This window comes from Scatophagus argus, chromosome 16 (genome assembly GCF_020382885.2).
Source record: "Scatophagus argus isolate fScaArg1 chromosome 16, fScaArg1.pri, whole genome shotgun sequence".
Lineage (NCBI taxonomy): Eukaryota > Metazoa > Chordata > Actinopteri > Scatophagidae > Scatophagus > Scatophagus argus.
In genome coordinates, this window is record NC_058508.1 from 9,358,983 (window position 1) to 9,383,181 (window position 24,199).

General features: G+C 39.3%; 1 long non-coding RNA gene across 1 annotated transcript in view; it reads left to right on the top strand.

The window, feature by feature from the left end:
• Positions 1-24,199, top strand: part of LOC124073627 — a 53,036-nt gene continuing 28,837 nt past the window's right edge. The window contains exon 1 of the long non-coding RNA XR_006845696.1: positions 1-165. This is a non-coding gene — a long non-coding RNA (uncharacterized LOC124073627). The remainder of the gene's footprint in view (positions 166-24,199) is intronic.

The following is a 24,199-nucleotide window of genomic DNA, read 5'->3' on the forward strand; positions in this document are numbered from 1 at the left end:
CTTTGTCACAGTTTGTAAGTGGCTGAAAAAGTCTCATTTTAAACGTTAGGAAACGGATTGGTCGCCTGCTGCCGTAAAATCAGTGACGAAGACGGAAATGAAAAGTTTTAAAATTTCAGGTGGATATGAGCCTTTGAGGAATCTTTGAAAATCACTTAAAACTTGGTAAGTGCAAAGAACCATGAGCGATTATCGCTGTGCAAAACAAACTGGTAAACTCCAATTAAATCATTAATTCAAAACGATTTAAATCGATGATTAGGCTGTGTTTTAACTGAGATTAACGGCTGTGTCAGCTTTAATCGTGCAAAAAAATTGGCTGACTTAAATTTTGAACAGTTTAACTTAGGAAGCAAGGCTCGCACCTGTCAACGACCATTATGATCATATGATTTAAAATCCGAGGCTGGTTGTGCGCTATCTTGCAATTAGAGGCTCCACCGGGTGGCAGAGACGACGCTAGTTAGACTGTTGGGGAGACCAGGTAAGCTGCACTATGTTGGCTCAATTTGATGCTGTTTTTAACTAATCTTTAAATAGATATAACTAGCTACATACAAGGTTAAGAATATAACTAACTGGGCTACGTTGATAGTGCTATCAAAGTGTTTATGAAATGAAATTATCTTTTTTTTTTTTTTTTTTTTTTTTTTTTTTAAGTTTACAAGTTCTCTGCAGCGCGTTTCTGCAGTTACTTGTGTACATTTGCAGCACGTTTTTGTATTTGGTTGTGTTGTATCTATTTGCATTTGGCATGTGTTTTCTTAAATCGCACTGTGTCGAGCTCTGTCGGCCACCGTAGGTAACACTTTCCTCCTACCTGCTGGTCCATGCTCCACGGTATTAGTTTATTTCAGGTTAGACGTAATTATTGCTGGTGCGTAGTATGAAGGCGTTGACCTGCCAAGCTTCACCACCTCCTGTGGTTTGACAGGTTTGACTCATTGTCAGGCAGAGGAGCTTGCAGAAATCCACTCTGCACTTGAATGAAGTTGGTGTCTTCTCAATAAAGAATATAGAGAGAGCAAAGACAGAGAGTTTGGAGAGAGTGAGATAAAGGTGTGAAGGTAAGATCAGGGACAAAGGGAGCTGGGTGATCAAGGCGATTGTGCATTTTGAAGTTCTGTGCTTGTCGTGGGACTGGTTGCAAACTTGCCTGCTGTTCCCTTTGCAACTGTTCAAACTCTGAAGAGGAGTGAGTTCATGCATATGTGAAGGCTCTGCGGATGGAGCTTCTCGTTCTTGGTATCTGAGTGTAAATATTTCTCCCCAGATTGTCACCCTCCAGGTATGCATACACGCTCAACTGCAGATGATTAGTCAGGTCGTCCATTCACTCATTTTTCAAACAAAAATGATATACTGCTCTCCGCTCTCAGCTTCTCAAATGTGAAGATTTACTGTTTACTTTGCCATATGATGTTACATTGAATGTATTTACATTTTGGACTGTTGGTTGAACAAAACAAGCAAATCGAACACATCATGGTGGCCTGGAGGAAGCTGTATAATTGAGGAATTAAGTAGTTGATAATGAAAACAGTTGTTAGTTGTAGCCCTGTACTCAACTTCTCTATTTTCTTTGCTTGCTTGTAGTGGCACACTTCTGTTTCTCTGGTCCTTAACTTCTGTGCTTGGTTTGTTCATGAATTAAGTAAGACAAATCTGTAGCATCATTTTTTAAACATCATCCAACAGGCAGGCATATTTTGTTAATGTATCATCATATTTTATTTTCAACTCATCATGATCAACATGTAGATTTCAGGCCAGCTTGTTTAAACTGAGGCAATTAAATACCAAACATCTTTTACTTCCTGTTACAATTTGCTTCTTTCCTTTGCCTTTATATAATGCTACCAAGTACTGTCAATTCAATTCAGTTTATTTATATAGTGGCAATTCACAGCAAAAATGATCTCATGACACTTTAAAATTAGAGCAGGTCTAGACCAAACTCTTTAATTAAGTTGTAATACGGAGAACCCGACATTCCCCTCGAGCGAGCACTTGGCGGGTGAATAATATTGTCCCAAGGACAGAACCTTGGGGAACTCCATGACTAACTTTTGTGATTGTGGGCGGTGTATCATTAACATGAACAAATTGAGATCGATCTGATAAATAAGACTGAAACCAGCTTAATGCAGTTCCTTTAATGCCAATTAGGTGTTCCAATCTGTGTAATAAGGTAGAGTGGTCAATGGTGTCAAATGCAGCACTAAGGTCTAACAGTACAAGGACAGAGATAAGTCCCTTGCCTGATGCCAGTAGGAGGTCATTTGTGACTTTGATCAATGCCGTTTCTGTGCTATGAGGAGCTCTAAAGCCAGATTAAAAATTCTCAAATAAGTTATTATTTTGAAGAAAGTCACATAGCTGATTGGCGACTGTTCTTTCAAGGATCTTGGAAGGAAATGGAAGGTTAGATATCGGTCTATAGTTGCTTAAAACCTCTGGGTCAAGTGTGTGTTTTTTAAGGAGAGGTTTGGCTACAGCTACTTTAAAGGACTGGTGTACATAGCCTGTTATTAGGGACAGACTGATCATGTCTAATAGACAGGTGCTAAGTAAGGGTAAAGCTTCTTTGAGTAGCTTAGTAGGGATGGGGTCTAAGAGGCATGTTGTTGGAAGGCTTGGAAGAATATATAAGTGAATATAGCTGATGAGGGTCAATAGGAGAAAAGCAGTCAAGATGATTATCTGTTTCTACTGTTGTTTCTGAGGCACCAGTGTTTGATGGTAGATCAGTACCAGCTGAGATCAGTAGGTGTTGAATTTTGCCTCTAATGTTTAAAATCTTGTCGTTAAAAATATTTTTCTCATTTTGCCAGTTAATCACTTAGTCTATAAAACATCATAATCTATTGAAAAATGTCACCATGTTTTACCCTGCCATTACAACTGAATAACTGAGGTGATGTCACCAACTTGCTTGTTTTAGCTAAGCAGCACCTAAAACCCCTAAAATTTCCACTTTACTGTAAAATAAGATAAATAACAACAACAAATTTGTGATATGGAGCAGCTGGAAGTGTGAGAGTGATTGGCTGGATAAATTTCTTAAACAGTCAATTATTTATCAAAAGAATTGTTTTTGGTCATTTTATAGACCTAACTTTACTTTCAGCACAGGACTTCAGGGTGTTTTTAATCTTATCTAAATTGCAATCTTAAAACTGTAATATCAGCAGAAATATCCTGCATTAAAAAACCACAGACACAGAATGATGCACACCAACCAGAACAATCCTTATCTGTGTTATTGTTGGTTTAAATCTTTTACAGATGCAGAGAACAGGAGCAGATGAAACACAGCCAAATGGTTGTTTTTGAAAAACATTTTCTGGCACCGGTATCCACTGCTCTCTCTTTCCGTCTCTCTCTAACATTATGAGATCGTTACTGTAAGCCAGGCCCATAAGCGATCCCTAGATGCATGCTGGCACAGCACCACACACCAGTCAGTTTGTACTCTCTGATTCCTTCACTCTTGTTTGAACTACCGGTTTCATTGGGCTGTGTAAATTAAAATAAGCTATTGTCCCCACAAAGGGCTAACGTCATTATCATTTTGAGTCTGAACATTAAACCTGGTGCAGGAGATGGGACAGCTGAACCTGAACCCACCTACCAACCTCCATTTTACACTTCACTAAATAACATGTCATATCTTGTTTAATCTGTACAAAAGGCAATGTCTGAAATCTATGGTTTATAATTTTTATGCTAAGTTAAGCTAACAGATTCCTTGCTCCTTCTGCTTTACTGTACAGATATGAAATTGGTGACAGTATTTTTGTCTAACTAACTTTTTCTAACAAGAAAACAGAGAAACAATTTCTCAAAATGTCGAACTATTCCTTTTTTTAGTGACGTCTCAAACCTTTAACCCAGTATAGTGTCTCCTAGTGTCCTTTAAGTCAGTTTTACATTTAAGTTTGTGCTACATGTTTTACATTCCTGCTGGGCAGTTGAGGAAAATAGCTTTGACAGGAAGCAGCGATGAGATATGGGCCTTGACAAGTCTGCCTATTGTATGTGCCTGAGGGAGCGTCATCACCTGTCAGGGCGAAAATGACTATAGGCTGGTGTGTTAGCCATGTTTTTACCTTTCAATTCCTTGTTTGTATATTGAAATGAACAGTATCCCCTCAGTCACACAAGGCTGTCAGTTGCAGGGAATGTGTGCCAGCGATGAAGGCTTTTACCACCCCACCACCCACCCACCCACCCCGGCTCATCTTCTCGCTGTCTGTCCTCTTAGTCGTGTGCTGTAAAGGCGTTGTGGTTATAATTGCCTTCAAGACTAGCTTAGGCTCTGGACCAAGGATCTTTCAGCTGTGATCTGTTAAGCCTATTACATACTTGTTGCGTGAAGACACACAATCCTATGTAGATGAAAGCTTGTGTGTGAGGGCCAATTTGTGCCACTTGCTTTGGCATCACCACAACCAGTCTGTGCTGAAATATAGTGTAAGTCTTTTGTTCTGGGATCATTAGTACTTCAATACAGAATAGACAATGTAGTAAATTCAGAGGTCCTTGATTGTCAAAACGTACCGGTTGTGGCAATGGTCTTATTGGGCAGGACAAGGCAAATAAGGAAAACCAGTTGGATGGAAATAGGGCCAAAGCGTCAGAGGATACATCTTGACTTTTATTGTCAGAACTCAATTTGATCTCCTAAAACACTTCATATGAAACTATAAAAGACTCCACTACAGGCAGTTTTTCCTCGCCACTGTCGCCAAGTGCTTGCTCAAGGGGGAATGTTGGGCTCTCTCTATTTTACAATTTAATTAAAGAGTTTGGTCTAGACCTGCTCTAATTGGAAAGTGTCATGAGATAACTTTTGTTGTGAATTGGCGCTATATAAATAAACTGAATTGAATTGAATTGAAATACAGATTTGGGTTAAAAGTATTTTTAATAAAAGTATTTTTAGCATCAACTCTCAAGCCAATAAATAGCAACCGAAGAATATTGTATAATTCAGGGAACAGATCTCGTAAGAAACAGAAAACACAGAGCTGATGGCTGATCCATTGTGATAAAATCTGATGATGAATACGTTTGGACAGATTCAAACAGTAGCCCTGCTGGCAGAAATCCCACATACACAGCTTTGATGATTGACACGCTTATGTGCTGATATGCTGAGATGATGTTCAGTGAGTGAACAGTGGATTTCCCAGGATAAACACACTGTGAAACTATGCCAAATATCCTGAATTACCTGTTATTAAAATATTGAAATATCCTAAACCTCGTGTTCATTAAAGGAACCCATCATTACCTCATATACCCACAAGATTTATGGTGAGATAATTCACAGTTTAATGTGCAGACTACATCCAGAGCCTAGTAAAGATGCTGTGGGTAGGTCAGTTTAATTTCTTTTCCCTCTGAAGTAATGTTATAGAGAGGCAGAGAGGTTACAAGAGCATTAAACCCATTGAAATGACTGGTAGAGGCCACATTTTAAAGAGCTGTGAGGGGTGACCTTGTAAATAAATCGCACTTGTGACATGGTATGTGTTGGCACAGTGGCACACTCAACCTGCTGCCGTCCTGTTCTTCTTGAGGTAGTTCAGAGATCTCACGGCCATATCCACTTTGGATGCTTGCAAGTTGTTCTGTAAAAGCATGCTTAGGGTGCAAGAAAATGAGTGGACATGAATAAACATAGTACAAGTATGTTTTATATTCTTTTGCAAATACAACCTGCTGCAGAAGGCAAAGAGTGGGCAGCAAATGTTTACTTGCAAGCAATGTGTATATAATCTAAACTGACTCCATTGAAACTCCTCAGACACCTATTTGTGTGTGTGGGCGTATGTGGCAGTCGCCATATGTGGAGGTGGCGCTTTTATTTGTATAGTTGGATCTATGTCATATGATTAAACAAGGAGTCCTGCAGAGTTTTGCATCTGTTGTTATTCAGTGTGTGCAGTCTGAACAGTAGAATCACAGTAGTATGTTAGAGGTGGAAAAGACTGTTGGCTAAATTCTTAGGATGCTTCTCATTTATTATGTACAGAGACCAGAAAGTGTGATATGACTTGTGGCTTGCAGATGTGTTAGTTGTAAATATTACATAAGTCTGCAAAGAGTCTTAATCTTAAGATTTAAATACTTTTCCCACATTTAAATTCATGCACCATTTCAAAAGTTGATTTAGAAACTAGTACCATCTGTTGTCTTTTTTTTTATACTGCTTTTTAAATCTGGACTTCTCAAAGATGTGTAGCATTTCTGCTTTAAAATGTCTAAAAATGACTCTTGTTATATACACTGATCAGCCACAGCATTAAAACCACCTGCTTAATATTTTGTGGTATTGTAGTTGTATTTTATCCCCTTTGTGCTGCCAAAACAGCTCTGACCTGTCAAGGGTATTTGGTCTGCAGTATTGAGTGACAGAGAACATCCACATGACTGCCAGAGGTTTCCCCACAGAACATTACATGGCAAACAGATGATTAATGTTATTCACTTCACCTTTCAGTGGTGTTAATGTTGCGGCTGATTGATGTAGTTTGTCGTTTAGTTAAACCTATCCCATCTGAGGTGGTTCTTATCATGCTGATGTTTGGTTTGGTTTTAATTATTTATTTGATTTATTTGTACTTTTAAAGTAAGTAAAAAGTACTTTGAACTGGTTTCTTACATAGATGATGTTAATAATGTTAGTTAATTAACCGTCAAGAAAATAATTTGCACGATTAAAATATTTCTTCGATTTCAAGCAGTGGATAACCTTAATTTGAACTGATAAATTCTGCTGTGCTGTATTATGTAAAGTACATGCAAGAGAGAGAAAGAGGCTGAGATGGGGTGAGAGCATGATGAGAGGATGACCTTCTTAAGCCTGTCCGTTCACTTTGTAGAGCTGATTGAGAGGTTCACAACCCCTGTAAACTCTGATGACATGCCATTAAAATGATAATTGTATTTTAAATCAGCACTCAGGTCTTTGCCACTCTCCTGAGTAGCACACAACTTGTACGATGTCTTGTAAAGTAACTGTTAGCATACAGTGGCGTAAGTTGAGAGGCCTTTGTTCCTCCCCCTGCTTCTTTGTGATCTGATAGACCAATATGTCAGCTGCAATCAAGGTGGCACCATGTCCGGATCAAATGTTTTCTTACATTTGAATTTAGATTCCCTTTCTTCATTATGGATCAAAGGTTTCAGGCTAAGACAGCATTACTCAGCTGGGAAAGGTGTGACGAAAGAATCTGAGGCCTTAAGCATAAGCCACGAAGGGGATTTTCTAACTCAGCCTGATTAGAGTCACAGAGAAAGACTTTATAATGTTAAAATGCAATTTCTTGTTAAGTGAATATCTGTCATGACACGCACTAACCGTCTACCTGCCATTTCATTGTTTTCAAAGTTACATCACTTGATGTCGGCAGCCCGGTTGCACCTGTGATTTGATGGGTGCGATCCTTTCGTTATCCTCTCATCCTGTGATCATTTAAACTGGGCCCCTCCCTCCCCCGTCTTTCACCTTTTCCACTTCTGACACATTTTGAAATTAGGCCTTCAACTGCTCGTATCTTCTCTCAATTCAGCACTCATTGCCTGTGCAGCAATAAAATTCATTACAGTGTTTCGCCTTAGGTGGTTGCTTGATATGTGCAGAATTTCATTGTCACACTCCCTTGGGCTGCACCACTAAAATGTAATTTCAGTTTGAATAGTTTTCCAGAGGCCCTTGAGGTCTTGCCTTCTCCTGAAAGATGTGACTCCGCCGTAACATCGTCACTCTGGCAACGTTTCTCAATTATCTCTTGTTGGATTGTAGCGCAGCGTTTTGTTTACTTGCCATGTTTGATAACCACGAGCCACATATTGCTGACACTGAACCTGTTCAGATGGCTACAGTCAGATTTAAAAATATCAATTTCATACCTGCTGTTTGTGGTTAACTGGAACAGAGGACACTTGCAGTACACGTGTCTGCACCTTACTGAATCAATTACACATACCGCTGTCATGTTTTGTTGTGAAGAGGATGTCAGTTCAAACACATCTGGGCACATTGCAGGAAAAGAGCAATTCAAGCATCTCTTATATAAGACGTTTCTTCTTCAGGCAGATTGCCATTAGCTGCAACACAGTCGACAAAATGTTGCTTTTGATTTGACTTTCATGGGTAATTTGGCCTCCAGCTCTGCCCATTTCTAATTCAAACAGAAAACTAATTTGTGTTTTCTGTAACGTAAATTGTTTGTCCAAAGATTATTTATCTCTGCTCTGTCCAAATATCTCATAAAACAGTGAATAAGGAAAATTTCATGTGTTGGCATTGCCTGTGGAGGGTACTGTGATGAGCTGATGTTAATGAAATAGTCTTTGGGAGGTTTTTTGTGACAGCTGGCAACTCCCAGACTGTTTAGTTCTAACATATTAAGCTTAATAATTGAACAAGCTTGTGTGGATTCACTGCATCTCTTGACAGCACACTGTTACATGAGTCAGGTACCAATAAAATACTTATTGATCCCTGCTGGCGCTTAAATATAGGTACAGTGGAAGAAAACAAGACTATGGGAAACAAGAGAATAAGAATTGGACATTTTAGGAGAAATAAATTACACTGTTGTATTTTTGTGATTATGGGGTGTACAGTACTGGAAACAGAAACAGCACAGACGTTTTGCAAAATGTCAACAAGTCTGTGGAAACTATAAAGTAATTATGGTTTAATGAGTTACACAGAAAAGATATGCTGCCAGAACTGTTGGGGTACAGTAAGCGCCATGAAATGCCCTTTTTTTTCTCTCTATATAACTGTGACATACATTATGGAGGAAGATTTCAAAGTGTGGGGCTCCAGTCTCAGTAGATGCTCAGAAAATGCAAGTGAAAAAATATTACATTAGTTATTACACTGGGAAGAGGAAATCCCATAGAGCAGAAAACATGTGTGAGATCTGGTTAAAGAGAAAAATCTGAGATACACAAGTTTTGGGTAATTTTACTGTTTTTCCCGGGGGGGGGGGGGGGCAGTCTCAGGCTCTTACTGATACTGATTTGTACAACAAAATAACACCGTAAATGGCAGACTGTATCATAATGTGTTATCCTCCTCACTCGTCTGCAGTCTGAACACTGAGGTGTACCTCAGAGCCAGTTGGTTGAACTTTGAGAGATCAAGAGCAGAGCAAAGGTGATTTATGGGCTTTCACTCCTGCGGCCCAAATTAGCAGGACCGGGGTTCAATTACACACAGTGGAAGTCGTGGGCAGTGTTATAATGAGGGTCAGTAGGGCAAAGCTCAGATAGGAGGGAGAAGGAAGCTCGTGTCTAAATGGCTGGCACTGCAGTGTAGCTGAACATGAGAGCTGCCATTGATTAAAAAAGAAAAGTTGATGCAGTTGGTGTAACATTGATGAACAGTCCAGACTTTAACCCTCATTTCTTAAATGGACTGGTTTGGACTTTCCACAATACAGCTGTCAGTCAGACCTGTCATAGACTTCTTCTGGATGTGTTTTTCATTTCCATGTCTTTATCTGGTCCCCATGAGCCTAGACTCTGTCTGGGTTGGATTATTAAATGTTTGGTTAGGTAATTGCTCAGCCCTGTTTAAGGCCTTCATTTTCATTGCTTTAATGATTTCCTATAACACAGTGTGAGCTGTTATTAGCTCAGTTGAAGGTATAATATGCAGGAATTAAAATAAAAACAACAACATCTATGTATAGATTCCTAGAAACATAACAATTGTACTCAACAACTATTTTTCTCCAGAATTGCTTAAAAGTGTGTTTACAAACAGCAATTGACGCGTTCTGCATATTATGCCTTTTATGTCAAAGAGTCCACCTGTGATACCATGGCAATAAGTTTAAATACTGTTTGTGCAGTAAACCTTGAGTGTACCCAGATATATTTTTATTGACTTGTCTTCTCCCACACTGTGCCATGCCTCTGTACCAGAGTGCTTTTCCACTAAACCGTAGCATTAATAACTATAGTGGGAAAATAGCTCTAGCTAGCCTCTTACTCGGAAAACACATTGTCATCCATCCACCAGCTCAGATAATTGGTCCAGATACAATGCACTGATGTACTTCTATATAATGAAGGTATCATTAGAGGTGAGTCACATGTGCAGCAAGGAGGCAGTAGGGAGAAACATGAGACCGAGATAAAGAGGATGGTTATTAAAGGAAGCTCCGGAGCAGGAATGCAGCAGAGGATGACAGGTTTTTGAGGAATGGATAAAGATTTAAAGCCGAGTGAAAAAGGGAAGAAAGTTTCTGTTGAATCTCAGATTCTGGCTGAGCCACTGATCCTGTGTCTCCCGTGGCATCAGCTTTGTCTGCATGATCTCAGATGTGCTAATGGATTTAAGACTGGATGTTCTGATTGCCAGCATTATTTCTGATTTTGATGTTTGTGTGCGTGGATGGGCAGTCAAACAGTCTTGTGGCTGCAGTAGCATTTCTTACTGTTTGGTTGGGGCACCTCCACATTCTGAGAAACACATGTTTACTCATGTGGATTCATTATTTATTTCACTAAAAATTGTTTGTGTAGGTATGCTGTCTTTTTTTTTTTAAGTTAATATCTAGTTCCTCCTTTGTAATGTTTTTAACATTGCACTGGTGTTGACATTTTGGTTATCATCAAAATCACCACAGGCAATTAAGGATGTCTTTTCATACAGCTAGTACCATCTCCAGATGGATGAAAAAGCCTTATTTTTTACATAATCCGATTAAGATTGCTGAATACTTGTATCCTGTGCATGCTCAATTTCCCGATTGACTGTACATGTTTGTGCCTGTGTGTGATTTTCCACATATTGTGCTATCACATCTGTAAGAGACTGAAGCGACGCCGCTGTTTGCTCTAGATCAAAGTGTAAATGAGACGGGGGTGTTGTCAGTGATGTTTTTGGTGTTTTTTTTCTTTCTTTCTTTCTTTTTTCCCATTTGTGCATATTTGATGTTTCCCACCACAAACCAGAGAGTGAAGCACTGATGTCTTTCTTGTACGTAGAAGAACTGAGCCTCCGAGTGATTTACAGATGAAAGCTGTCAGCGCCACCCTCTCCATTCAGGGGGCCTTGAGAATAATATTGCATCAGAACCTTTATGTGACAAAAGAACAATGGTTCTGAGTCTGAATAGACCTTAGATGAAATGACAACTGGAGACAAGGAAGGGAGGTGACTTTCAGTTCTACCTTGACAGTAATCATAAAAATTCAAGTTTGCATAAGATATTGAGTCATTTTAGTGTTAATTTACCTCACAGTGAATAATCAACGTAGGTGTGTGGGTGAAGTAATACATAACGCACAATCCACGGTAATACATTCAAGTGATGAATTTGAACCAAGCTTTTATTATGTAAACTTTCCTTCAGCAACTGTGATAATTAGAGGCTTAAATGTCACGTGACATTTGACCTTTCACATGTGAATTACACATTTTTGCACGTTTTTAGCTATTTTACCATGTGGACTGAAATGTAAACATGTGACCTGCTCATATTCACATATGAATGAAGCTTTCCACGTAGGAAATATACATTTTCATATGTGAAATTCATATGTGGTTATTTTCACATGTGAATAAGAGTTTTATTATGAATAGAAAATAATGTCACATGCATGATACATGAGGAATACGCATGTTCATATTTGTTTTTTTTTTTTCCATATGTGGATTAAAATTTCCAAAATTAATTCATTGGTCCCAGGTTGTCAAATGTAAAGATTTGATGCTTGTGTTTGTCATAGACGATAAGAACCCGACTATGTTTCAGATTGTGCACTGTTGGCGTGATAAAGGCCATTTCAGTCCAGCTTTATTTACAGAGGAACATAGCACATAGCTTTTCCAGGATATTTGACTCCGTTCCATGCAGCCCCAACGTTTTCATCACACTTGCATTTTGAACCTGCTGATGTGGTTGCGCTTCTGAGAGTTTGCTGAGGCAAATTAAAATGAAGTTCATCATGTTGCGACCAGAATGCTGCTGCTGACAAACACACACGCGCACACATGCATGTACACTCGCTCTCACTCACTCACTCATTAACCTATCAGGCTGTGGCTTTAAATATCTGCACTGCCCAGATGAACTGCCTCCTAACTGTTCAAGTCCGTGATGCGCTCTAGTCAAGTTTAAGCCTGACCGCTTTTGTCATCGGGCCTATCACTCAAAGACCCCATCTAAGTTGCCGTAGACGACTCAGAAAAAGGGATCATCAGGAAGATGGATCGTCACTAATATCTATGAACCCTCGCTCGCATGCTCGCACCTAAATTATCCCCCGGTAGACTGAACTCATCTAATCCAATTTCATCTGTCTGCATCCTCAACAAAACTCAGTCAGTCTAATGTTACCCATCTCATCGACACCTGAGACATTTGTACATGTGTTGACATTTGTGCGACAAACCCTTTTATTCAAAGGTAAATAACACTATCAGTTTAGTTGTTGGGGAAACAAACAGGCATGTACTCTCATGCTTTCAGGAGGGGCTGAGTCATCTGTTGAGTGAGAGCCACAACCGCCCTGTTGGCCCTCTTCCCAATGACACCCCATTGTTCTTTTTTATGTGTGTTTTCTGAAATGTGTGTGTGTGCCCACTTTTGTGTGAGTCTGCTTTTGTGGGTGTCGGTGTGATTCATTATTTACCAACTCTCTCTCATCTGCTGACTAGATTAATTTGTGAAAGCCCAGCGCCCATTTGTTATGCGGGTAAAGAGAGTGCAGCACAAAGCAACACAACTTTCGATGGTGTGAACTGATGAAGGGTCCAATGAAGTGTTTGTTAACACAGTTGTTTAATATGTGTGTAACCTAGAGCTGTGCTACAGTTTTTCTAAATGTGAAGTGTTTGGCCCTTTTGAATTGTGAGGCTTATATTACAGAAGAGGGCTTTTGATATTTCTGAAGGTTTTTTTTGTCACTTTGTTCATATAACGCATGCTTGCACAGATCTTTTATGTGGTTTTGCTTTGGGATTCACATATGCTGAAACCATTTTGTGAGGAAATCATTGCTTTTTTTTTATTATTTATTTTTTTACCTTACTCATCACCATATGAACAGCTTCTTTATTAACTGACCTTCGTGGCTGGATGCCTGTAATAACATGAAATAAAGTACACAAAGGGGCACATAAATAAACATGAATAAAGAAGTAGTGAGGCACAGCAGAGATGACTGTAGGCAACACAGTCCACCCTGCCCATATGGTCTGCTTACTGTAGCTTGCATGTGTTATTGCTTATTTTTCAATCTTAAATCATATGAGCTTTCAGTGAGCTTTGATATATATTCTTTCATTGCAAGAGAAGCTCTAGAATCCCTCAGATTGCTTGGTTATTTTAATTTTTGTGTAAACTAACTGAAATTTATGACCTTTTCAAAGTAATCCTTCACATATTTGTTCATATACATATCTTTCATGCAGATATAGTATGAACCAAGCATGCAGTTAAGTCGCCTTAGGGTTTGTTGCACAAGCTCAGTAGCTACACAACTCTAAACTTCATTGTATATAACTCAATAACAACGCAAATTTGCAATGGAAACAGTATGCTAGCAATTGGTTTGAGGAAAATAAATTTGCATCCCATAATGGATGCAGGGAAAATCCAATATATGTTGTGTTACTTTGCCTCTTGTTTTAGTGAATGCTAATGACACTGCTGGCCACTGCCGTTTAAATCGTATGGCTGTCGCTGACATGTTTGTTTTATAAATATGAGATTGGTGAAAAAATTGAATCACCCACAAAGCAATTTAGTACTGAAAAAGCTGAGAGGAAACAGGGGTTAGCACGGTACAAACGTCTTAACATTTTGTATTGCTGACATCAAAGCTGAGCTAAAAGCAATTGCATGTTCTCATTAGCAATAGGCTGTTGTTTGAAATGCGTTGCTGTTTGAAGACAGAATGATAATAATGAGATACCGGTTTACACACAGTGCCTTTCTTGGATCTCTTTCTGACTGTTCTACGGTTGTTCTACATGAAATTTAAGATAGTGAGTATAATAGTTATTGTTATGTGTAATTTTAAACTTCTCTCAAACATTACAGAACACAGTTAAGATATTAGTGGTTAAGCAAAAGTGACATAGATATAACTTGTATTATAATTGTATAGGTGTGTTTTATGAGCAGGTTGAACTGTATAGTAATGTGGTACTATTGTAAATGTAGTGTAAATTGGCTGTTGCGTTGAACATTATTATAGCAGCCGCTTTGTTCTGTGGAAAGAGTCATGGCCACCAGACTCTCTGCGCATGTTGCAATCAGAGCTTCTCTGTTGTTTGGTTTGCTAGCCAGGCTGGCTGCACGTGTTTGTGCATGTGAGCCCCTCCAACTTTATTGAATAAATGAAGCGCTTTGTTTTGGAGTGAAATGCTGGTAGTCTAGTGTGATGTTCGGTGACTGAAAATGTCATATATTTCACCTTTACTATGAAAACAGGGAATGGTTGTTGTGGAGCAGGAAGATAAAGGATGATTGTGTCATTGATCATATATTTGGTGCTGTTGTTCAGAATGTAATCCTCTATAGCCTGTACTTCAGTGTACTTCTTATAGGTTGTGTAGTTGCTTTTGTATCCCTGTTCAGTATTCTTTGACATTCTTTTTCTGTTTGTATTGCAGGTTTCTTTTGTCTGTTTCTTTGTGACGCAGTCTTTTGATCTTTGTTCAGGCTCCCCTCTGTGGTTTGACATCAGACACAAATTCTCTAGGAAGATTTGCTTCTATTTTTTATTCATCAGCTTTGCAATAAATGGATTTAGCTTCCCAGCACGGCATTTCTGCTAGTGATGCTTAAGAACACTTCCAAACGGTGCGACCAATGAAACGTGACTCCTGACGACACCATCCCAGTGCTTTTAATCACTTATTACCCCAAAAGTGAACATTATGTAATGTAATGATGAGCTTGGACAGACATGGTTGATAAAGTGACCTTGGATTAGAACCACAGCACTGGCCTGGGGGTAGAGCCAATGTCCTGGGATTATGGTAAACCACTGCTCTGCCGGTATCACACACAAGATTATTTACCCCTGCATTTTTGTGGTCTGACAGGCAAACCACTGCAGGCTTCACACACATCTCGATTTAGAGTCAAAGACTTTATGAGATGTGCGCAGTAACGCTATGACTACCTGAATCACACAGAAGGTATTTTGCTTTTACATACAATTACTGCAAGCCTGCGGTACCAGTATGTCACTCACTCTGTCTCTTTTAGCAGAATAACGTTAGCACACTGTTGTTTAACATATAGTACATCCAGTATCGTGAGCAGCTGCTGTATCAGATGCTCCAAAACACACTTTTCATTTCCAACACTGACTCATCTTAGCATGGAGCTGCCGCACTGTCATCTGTGTGCGACCGCATGAGTCACATTCATGATGACGACTTGTTTACTATCTGTACCTGTTATATTCTATTTGAAAAACAACTTGAGTGTTTATGTCGACTTTCAATCTACAAAAAAAGGAAAAAACAAAACAAAACAGAAAAACAAACAGCCAGCATTTACGTGAAAGTCCAAACAACTGAAAGCCATTAGATTAAATTGTGTTTAAAGTTGAAAGCTTTGATAAAGGGAGAATATCGAATGGACGGGGAGGGAACGTGTTGATTTTGGAACAGCGGCAGAGAAAGCCTGAACATTCAGTGCTACATCTTGCGACTGAGAGGAGTTTTTGTTAAAAGGATCTCCTTCTCTAGACTTTGTGGACAGATGATAAAATGTTAATTAAACTTCTGTTACTGCAGTGAAAGCAACACAGAATCTTTTAGTGTGAGACAGGATAGATAACCATGACATACCAACATGTACATTAAATGGGCAGGTGCTAATAAAGTCAGAGTCATGCAGAATAGTTTGATATTTGTAAATTATTCTGAGCTGGTTATAGGTTGACTTGCTTTTTCATCCGTTAAGTTATGAATCCAAAGTAAGAGGAGAATAAATAATGTTGTGGAGCTACAGTATATAGACAAAAGTGTTGGGATGGGATTGTTTTTCAGGCGTTGGGCCAGGCCTTCCAGTTTGGGGAAATTCCTTTTCTATTGCTGCATGACTGTGCCCAAGTAAAGCTCCATAAAGACATGGCTGGATGAGTTTGGTGTGGCCCACACAGAGCCCTGACCCCGTTGAACACTTGTGAACTGGAACTGGAACGGAGATTGTGAGCCAGGCCTTTTTGTCCAACATCAGTGTCTGACCTCACAAATTCTCTGCTGTATGAATGGGCAAACATTCCCACAGAAACACCAAAATCGTGTGGGAAGCCTTCCCAGGAGAGTGGAAGCTCTTACAGCTGCAAAACTGTGTGTGTAGTTAGAATGGGATGCCGTTGACTGTTGGTGTACTGGTCATTTGTTCCAATACTGTACATATGGTCTATATGTCCTCTATGAGCTCCAAGACAGTCAGGAATCGATGAGGCTGGATGTAGAGTTACTGTGGTAAACAAGCTGCTCCATGTACTACCGTCACTGACCTGTTATTTTGACTTACCGGTAATCACAGATGTCTTTGACCCACCGTGTTGTTATTTTTATCTGAGTATGTCAGATTAAAAGCAGGCAGTGCGGGCCACAGCAGTGGAGCTGCTGGCTTTTTGATATGACTGATGGAGTATAACTGCTGTCTTAACTCTGTGCCAGAGCAGAGATTTAGATCATTCTGGTAAACACTGAACGCTGATGTGAAGGTTACATCAAGGACCACAGTACAGAGTTCACCAAAATAATGAAGTGAGCTTTTTTTTTTTTCTTTCTTCAACCTTTTGCAGTCAAACGTTTTGTGTCTCTTGCATTTGAGCTGTAAGTTCCTAAATGCTGCTGACAGTATGATGTACAATTATTTTTGTCGTAAACTTTATCATGGTACATGTGTGGACAGAGACTATACAAACACACAGGCATGTTATGAGTGATAATACAGGCAGCAGCCAGCGTTTCCATACATTAACTATGATCTGTAAATCATTATTGTTAAAATCCATCTTTTAAATGAATAGACCAGTGGCAGTTGTATTGAAAAACTGTAAGATGCAAGCTGAATTCATGTAGTTAAATGCACACATTATACAAATGTTGGCAACCGCTTTACAGATTTCTAGTACAATTTTCATAAATTGTGTAATGATTATTTTCATTATTGATTAATCTGCCATTTGTCTTCTCAATTAATTAACTCAATCAAATGGCAGTCCTGAAAAACAGCAGATATTTACATTTGATAACCTAGAACCTCTTTTCCTAAGTAGTGACTTGGTTGTGACTTAGTAGTTGCTGGTGTCTTTTGATTGCAGTTTTACTTGTTTACGTTTACCAACAAGAATGTCTGATTTCCACTCTGCACTGTGAGCGTGCCAAGTGACCTGCTGTTTGTCTGCTTGCCACACAGGAGCAGGATAACTTAAGCATTTACGAGAAGTAAAGGCCGTCACTGCACTGACGTGTGTTTGTGATAAAGTTTGACTTTTTGCAGGGTGCTTCTGTTGCTGCAGTTGGCTAGTGGCAGAAGTCACCTTGTGAAGCGGGACACCAGAGAACACAAAGCTACTCTATTAAATATAGCTATGTGATTATGCAATATCTACATACTACTGTATTACTACATGTGCCTAAATGTACCCACTCACCGACATTCTCTTTAAAGGCCTTTTTCTGGATCATTAGTCCTCCGGGGACATCCTCCTCTCTACTCCTGTCACAGAGGGAACCTAATTGCGCCGAAACCTGTACCGTCCATAAGCCACATCCTCTATTCAGCACAACACTGGAGCACACACGAGAACCTGAGGGGCAGACTCTAATGAAGCCCAGCTTTATTAACATTTTCTTGACAAAGCCACTTGCCCTGAATGGAAGACCCAGACAGAGGTTACAGCAGGAAAGGGCAAAACTGAGTGTGTGAGTTTTATTAAAGGATACTTCAGATTTTTAATGTGCTTAAAGGTTAGACAAAGTAAATGGTGGTGGTGGGCTGCAGTTATCCTGCAGTCCCAAAGCCCCATTTCATGGCAGTCTCCTTTTCTTCTATAGAGAGCTTTTCTCACCTCTCCTCTCCTCCTGTCACATGCCCCTGAGGGCTAACTTATGGTAACACAGATCCTGCTTATTCTCTGTTTCCTGCACTTTCAGTCACTGGACAGTCCGACCAGACAATTACTGGGCTTTCTTTATGCAGTACAGAACACAGTATGTGGTGGTGCTCTAACAGTTGGATAAGGGTCTTTTTGCAACCTTTGATTTATGCTGCATTCATACACAAGATCAGTATCAAAAGGCTAAAATGCTACCTCCAGTTTTACATCACAAAAACATCTCATTCATTAGTGCAACAAGGCCCACAGCGAGAGCTGACACTGGGTCAGTTAAGAGGCTTCTGCCCTCTGTAAGAGCAATTAATTGAAGACTGATTATATCATCTGCACTATAATGGCTGACGTGTGTAGTGTAATGATGATCCACCATGCAGTCTCCAGTGTCAATTAGCTAGACATGATCTACATGGTCTGTTTGCCTGTAAATTGATCTTTTCATCTTAACACCCAGTATTAATTAAGAGGAAGTTACAGGCTGATCAGTCAATCATAATGTCCAAGCCCTTGGGCAAATTAGGAAAAGCCTTTCCTCATCTACTTTGATTCGAGATAAGATCATCATTTTACTTTTTTAGAACTGTAATTATGCTGCTTAAGATGTTTTAATGCTGTTTTTTGCTGTTCTGTAGTCAAGTAAAATGATACGTTGATGCTTTTCATTACTGTTCCGGGTTTGTTTTTAGCTACAAGAACAAAAGAACAGTAGTAGAAGTAGTAATAGTCTGCAGTGTCTAGTTTAAACAACTCCTTCCTTGTGCCTTCAACCCCCACCCCATTTTGATGAAGAGCTTTGAGAACATCAAAAACAACATCCCAGCTGGCCTGGACGCTCACCAGTTTGCGTTCGGAGCCAGCAGATTCACAGTGGATGCCATTCTCACTGCCCTCCACTCTTCACACACTCAGAATGCTGTTTGTTGATTTCAACTCGGCATTCAACACATCTCCCCCCATGAAACTTAACACTCTGGCCTTGAGTACCACTCTCTGTAACTGGATACTGGACCTCCTCACAAAGAGACCCCTGAAAAATTCATATTGTCAGTCACTCCTCCTGTAGTGCTCAACACCGCGGTTTAGGGTGCACCCATCCGGCTCCCGTTCATCCTGTGCACCCATGACAGCCATCCCGGACATTGAGAGAACTCTGTTGTGAAATGTGAGGATGACACCACCACCACTGGACAGGTTACAAAGAATGGTATCCATTTGTATCAGGAGGAAATCAACAATCTTGCAAAATAGTGCAGACGGCGAACTGCTGCTCGATATCAATAAAACCAAGGGGCTGAAAATAGGAGGCAAAGATGCACACCTCTGTCTACATCGGCAGAGCTGAGGTGGAGCAGGTGGACAGTTTAAAGTTACTGAGATTCAACATCACAGAGAACATGTCATGGTAGTCACACATCTCCACCCTGGTGAAGAAAACTCATCCTGCATCCTGACTGGAAACATCACAAACAGGCAGGAAATATGCAGCGGGTGATTAAAACCACTCAAAATAATGGCACCTATCTGCTGAGTATCAGTCATGTCTGTGAGGTGTTTGCACAGAGCCCAAAGGTTACTAAAAGATAACAGCCAACCCAGCTGCAGAATGTTCACTCTGTTGCTGTCTGGCAAGTCATACAGGACGATCTGCTGCTTCTACTCCCAAATTCATCCTCCACACTCCACCACGAAAAAGGGTGTTTTTTTTTTAGTTTATTATTTAAACACCCATTATCACAATGTTTTATTGTGAGTAGCATATAGAGACTGACTAGAGTTTTGTATGGTAGAGTGATAAATAAATAAACTTTGTACCTTTGTAACTTTGTCATTGTTGTATACATCGCTGCATGTCTGAGTTGTAGTAGTTTGACACTTTGAGAAGCATACTTATTTACTTACTATACATACTTATTATATCTAATTGTAATTCCTAAAACTTCTCCCTCTAAGAAGAAGAGGCAAAAAGAGTGACAATCCTTTTCAGTCACTGTTTGTTTGTCTTGTCACTTTACACACTAAATTATTAATGAGCTCTGCCAAAGAGGTTATGTTTTAAATTTGGTGTATTTGTTTGTTTGACTGTTTTTCAGCAGGATTACTGAAAAAAAAAAAAAAAATACTGGCCCAGTTTTCATGAAACTTTGTAGAACGGTTTATCGGGGAACAAAAACAGAAGCCATTACATTTTGGAGTGAATTATGGGGCAGACAAAAATAATTTTTGCTGTTCGTGAAAGTTTGGCATTTGGCCTTGGCAGATGATATACTTCTTATAATCCTGTAGTAAATTTCACAAAACTTATCGCCAGTTGTAGAAATACGATGACTCCATGTCACAGCCCACATACCAGTCATCTTCTGGAGTAGTCTACTCATCTAGTTGCTCAAACCTCATACAGGAAGCACCTGTGATTGCACTATTTGTGGACAGTGGAATCATGGAAGAACCGGTAGAATTAACATCACTAGTTACTACACACACTTAAGTAAGTAATTACACACTTATTTGTAGCTTAACATCATGTTTTCTGATTTCTACACCGTAGGACAGATACTACATTTATTTCACTATGTCTCTAAACGTAAAGTCGCTAAATCATTCTGGTTATGTCATACTGCTGCCATTTTCATGTTGATATTCAAGTCTAAATAGTACATATTTGTACATTTGAATGCGATAAAGTGATTTGTGGTATATCTTAAGTATGTGAAATATTTACAGGTTAGACGTACATAAATGCACGGCTGAGATGATGAGGCTTCAGCTCGACACAACCATATGTCAGCACTGTCCAGCTTCCCTTCCAGTTCTAAATGAGGCTGTGTCTGTCATGGATGCACCTGAACACAGTGTTTCAGCACACGAGATGACAGTGTGGGTGTGGACAAGCAGCCAGAAAATATGCTGAGGGGTTGGAGGAGGAGGGCGAGTTGTAAAAAGTTAAAGTTGTGGTGTACACACACACACACATACGCACATTCTTCAGGTTGCTCATTAAGTGTGCTATAAGGAGTTGGTATGTGAACCTGCCTAGCACTGCAGTGCTGTGCTGTGGGATGTGGAGGAAAGATGGGACAGTCAATGCCAGAAGAATGTGATACACCAGGTGAAGCAGATGACTGTGCTATTATAGTCTGCCTGTCAGAAAAGACTATATCAGGAAAGGCACATAACTTTTAGGCTCAGCTTCCAAGCTGTGGCAACTGTTGTATGAGCAGTTGCAACAGCATAGTCGTTAATCTGTAGGTGATGCAGTGCCTCACTGCTTGTCACAGCAAGAAATAATAGGTTTGATTCCTGGCTGCGGACCAACGGAGTGTTGGCGCTGTGATGGACTGGTGAAGGGAGTTTCTCCTGCCGTCATCCACTCATTATAGTGAGACAGACAAAATTAACAAAGTATAGCCAGGAGGTCACAGGTTTGCGTAGGACTGGTAGTCGACAAGAAACAAGCTATTTGAATGCATCACCTCAGGCTGTGGGCAAATTACAACAGACATTTTTCACTGTTACTGATATTTTATAGAAACTGTTGTGTTGTGGAGAAAATGATTAGTTGATTAATTGTAAATTAAAATTGCTCTTTATAAAAGTTACAGTTATATATCATGCTGCATGTCGTGAATTTCATTTTGTGCCTATAAATGAAGTATGTTCATAAAATGTGTCTTGTGTCTAATGATGACTCACTTCCCGTGACCTTTTGTTCACAAAAGTATACCTCATTAACAACATATACTTCATTAACAATAAGTCCCTACATTTCAGATAGAGACTTATTGTAATTACATGTTGTTACAAATCCACTTTTTATCAATTTGATAGTAGGAAATATGTTTTCATAATACAATTCATATTTTTACGCTCCATCATACATATGTATGCTGTATGTATGCTAAATGTCCTTGAACAAAATATTGACCCATTTGTTAAGTTAAAGTTAAGAAGTAAAGTTATTAGGTTAAGAAGACAAATACAGTATAAAAATCCCCCCTCTAAAAAAAGATAAAAATAAAAAAATACAGCCAAGGATGTTGCTCTTGTGTAACTTTTCCCACCTTCCTGTCGAGTGCGTGTAAACACTTGTGTCTTGTTTTGACAGTTTGTCTTAGTGAAAGCTTCTCACAGAGTACCCAGAGTTGCTGTTGGTGCCTCTGAGGTCATGGATTATTCATGGGATATGGAAGGGGATGACGCAGTCCCATTGTGTTGCTTGTATCCCAGCGAGCATGACGGGGCCGGGTTGACAGGAAAAGTTGTCACGCATTCATGATTATGAACTTCGGATACATCTTGTGTTGATGTTATTTGTTCATGCATGCGCTGGATAGAACTTTTACAGGCATTTTAATTCACCTGCCATACCAACGCACAGATGGATTTGTCAGCAAGTGTTGCAACTGTAAAAACATGGACATGGGCGTAATGATTGTTCAATGAAGCCAGCGCCTCATCTTTCTGTTTTTTTTACCCAGTGATAAACCAGCCTTCTTTGCCTCTGTGCTCTGCCCCTGACTGACTGTCTGCTTGTATTTTTGCGTTTTACAGTTATAGCTGGCCATGGCGGCAGGCATGTACACGCTTACATTACAACCAGTTAAGCTTAATGCTCACAAACTACAGACATAATTAATTAACAGACATGTACATACACTCAGTTGCTGCTAGTGACTCCATGTGTGTTGGAGATTCATTTTTACCTGCCCCCTCCTTTGGTAACGGTTAGAGTTAGCAGTGACAAAGATCTCTGTGCAGGATATTCAGTTTTGGGAATCATGAAAGCAACATCATCTTCTTCTCCGTGCGCCCTGACAACAGAGATATTATGACAGATCTGCCTGCTAGTATAAGAAATTAAAAGCATTTATTCTAGTGAATACATAATAACAACTGACGATAAAAAGTTTTTAATACTGCATGTTGTGTTTTAGGTACTTTTAGTATTCAATGTATTGTGTACTTTTCTTGCTCTTTGATTCAGCAGCAAACAGACTCCAGGATCTGGACCAACTAAAAACATCACATCACTTGCAAATAGCCTTTTATTATTTTCTCCCATTCAAAGCAATAGGATAGACACATCATTTAGATCAAGTTCAGATTAAAATCACATGCCAATCAGACATCACTTTTTAACGAGAGACATTGATTTGATAATTATCAATTGTCAGCTGTCTGGACAAAAATACTATATTATATATATATATATAATGTATATCACATATGACAGGATGAAATGGAGGCTTTCTGTTGTATTACATCTGAGAGCGGCTGCTCTCTTCATTACCAACTTTTTTTTAATCATCTTACATTGCTGTAGCCATTTTCTTTCTGTTTAGCTGAGACATTCTTGTAGCACCATTTGATTTCAAAGACTTTCTCCTTTTACAGCTTCTAGTTTGACCTTGAACAACTTTTTTTTGTTTTCATGTTTTCCAGAACACATTCTGCTGTGCCACTAAATTCCTTATTTTTTTACACAGTATCTTGCCAGTTGACTATTAGTTTCTGCATCTCTGCTGTATTTATACAGTTTGTAATTGCTTTCAGTGACCTATAATTGTTGTAATTGTGCCTCACGATACTTCTCGTTACTACAAGGCTGAACACTGATCACAGCACAAACTCCATTATGTTGAATTTTATATTGGGTACTAACAGATAACAGTTGCTTAATTTGGCCAACACAATACATTCATTTAATTATGAAATAATTTATTTTCATGTGTTCAGCCAGCTTTGCTATTTTAGCACTTAGCATACAATTCTGCGAAATAAGTCACACATTGGGACAAAAGGGATGCATTTGCTTTGACTGTACACCAAATTATATGGCCTTCAGTTGTTTTGCAGGATGAATTGAATCAAACATTTTATTTCTTGAGTACTGAAGCTATTAAGAGTAGACAGAAGTCAGTTTACCTTGACAGAATCTCCATCTGTTCTTTTGTGCTGCTGCCTTTTCATTCATTGGAGGAATGTTTGACTTTCTCTTAAACAACGCTTACAAGCTCATTCCTGACTGCTTCACTTTTTATTGTACTTAAGAAAAAAATTA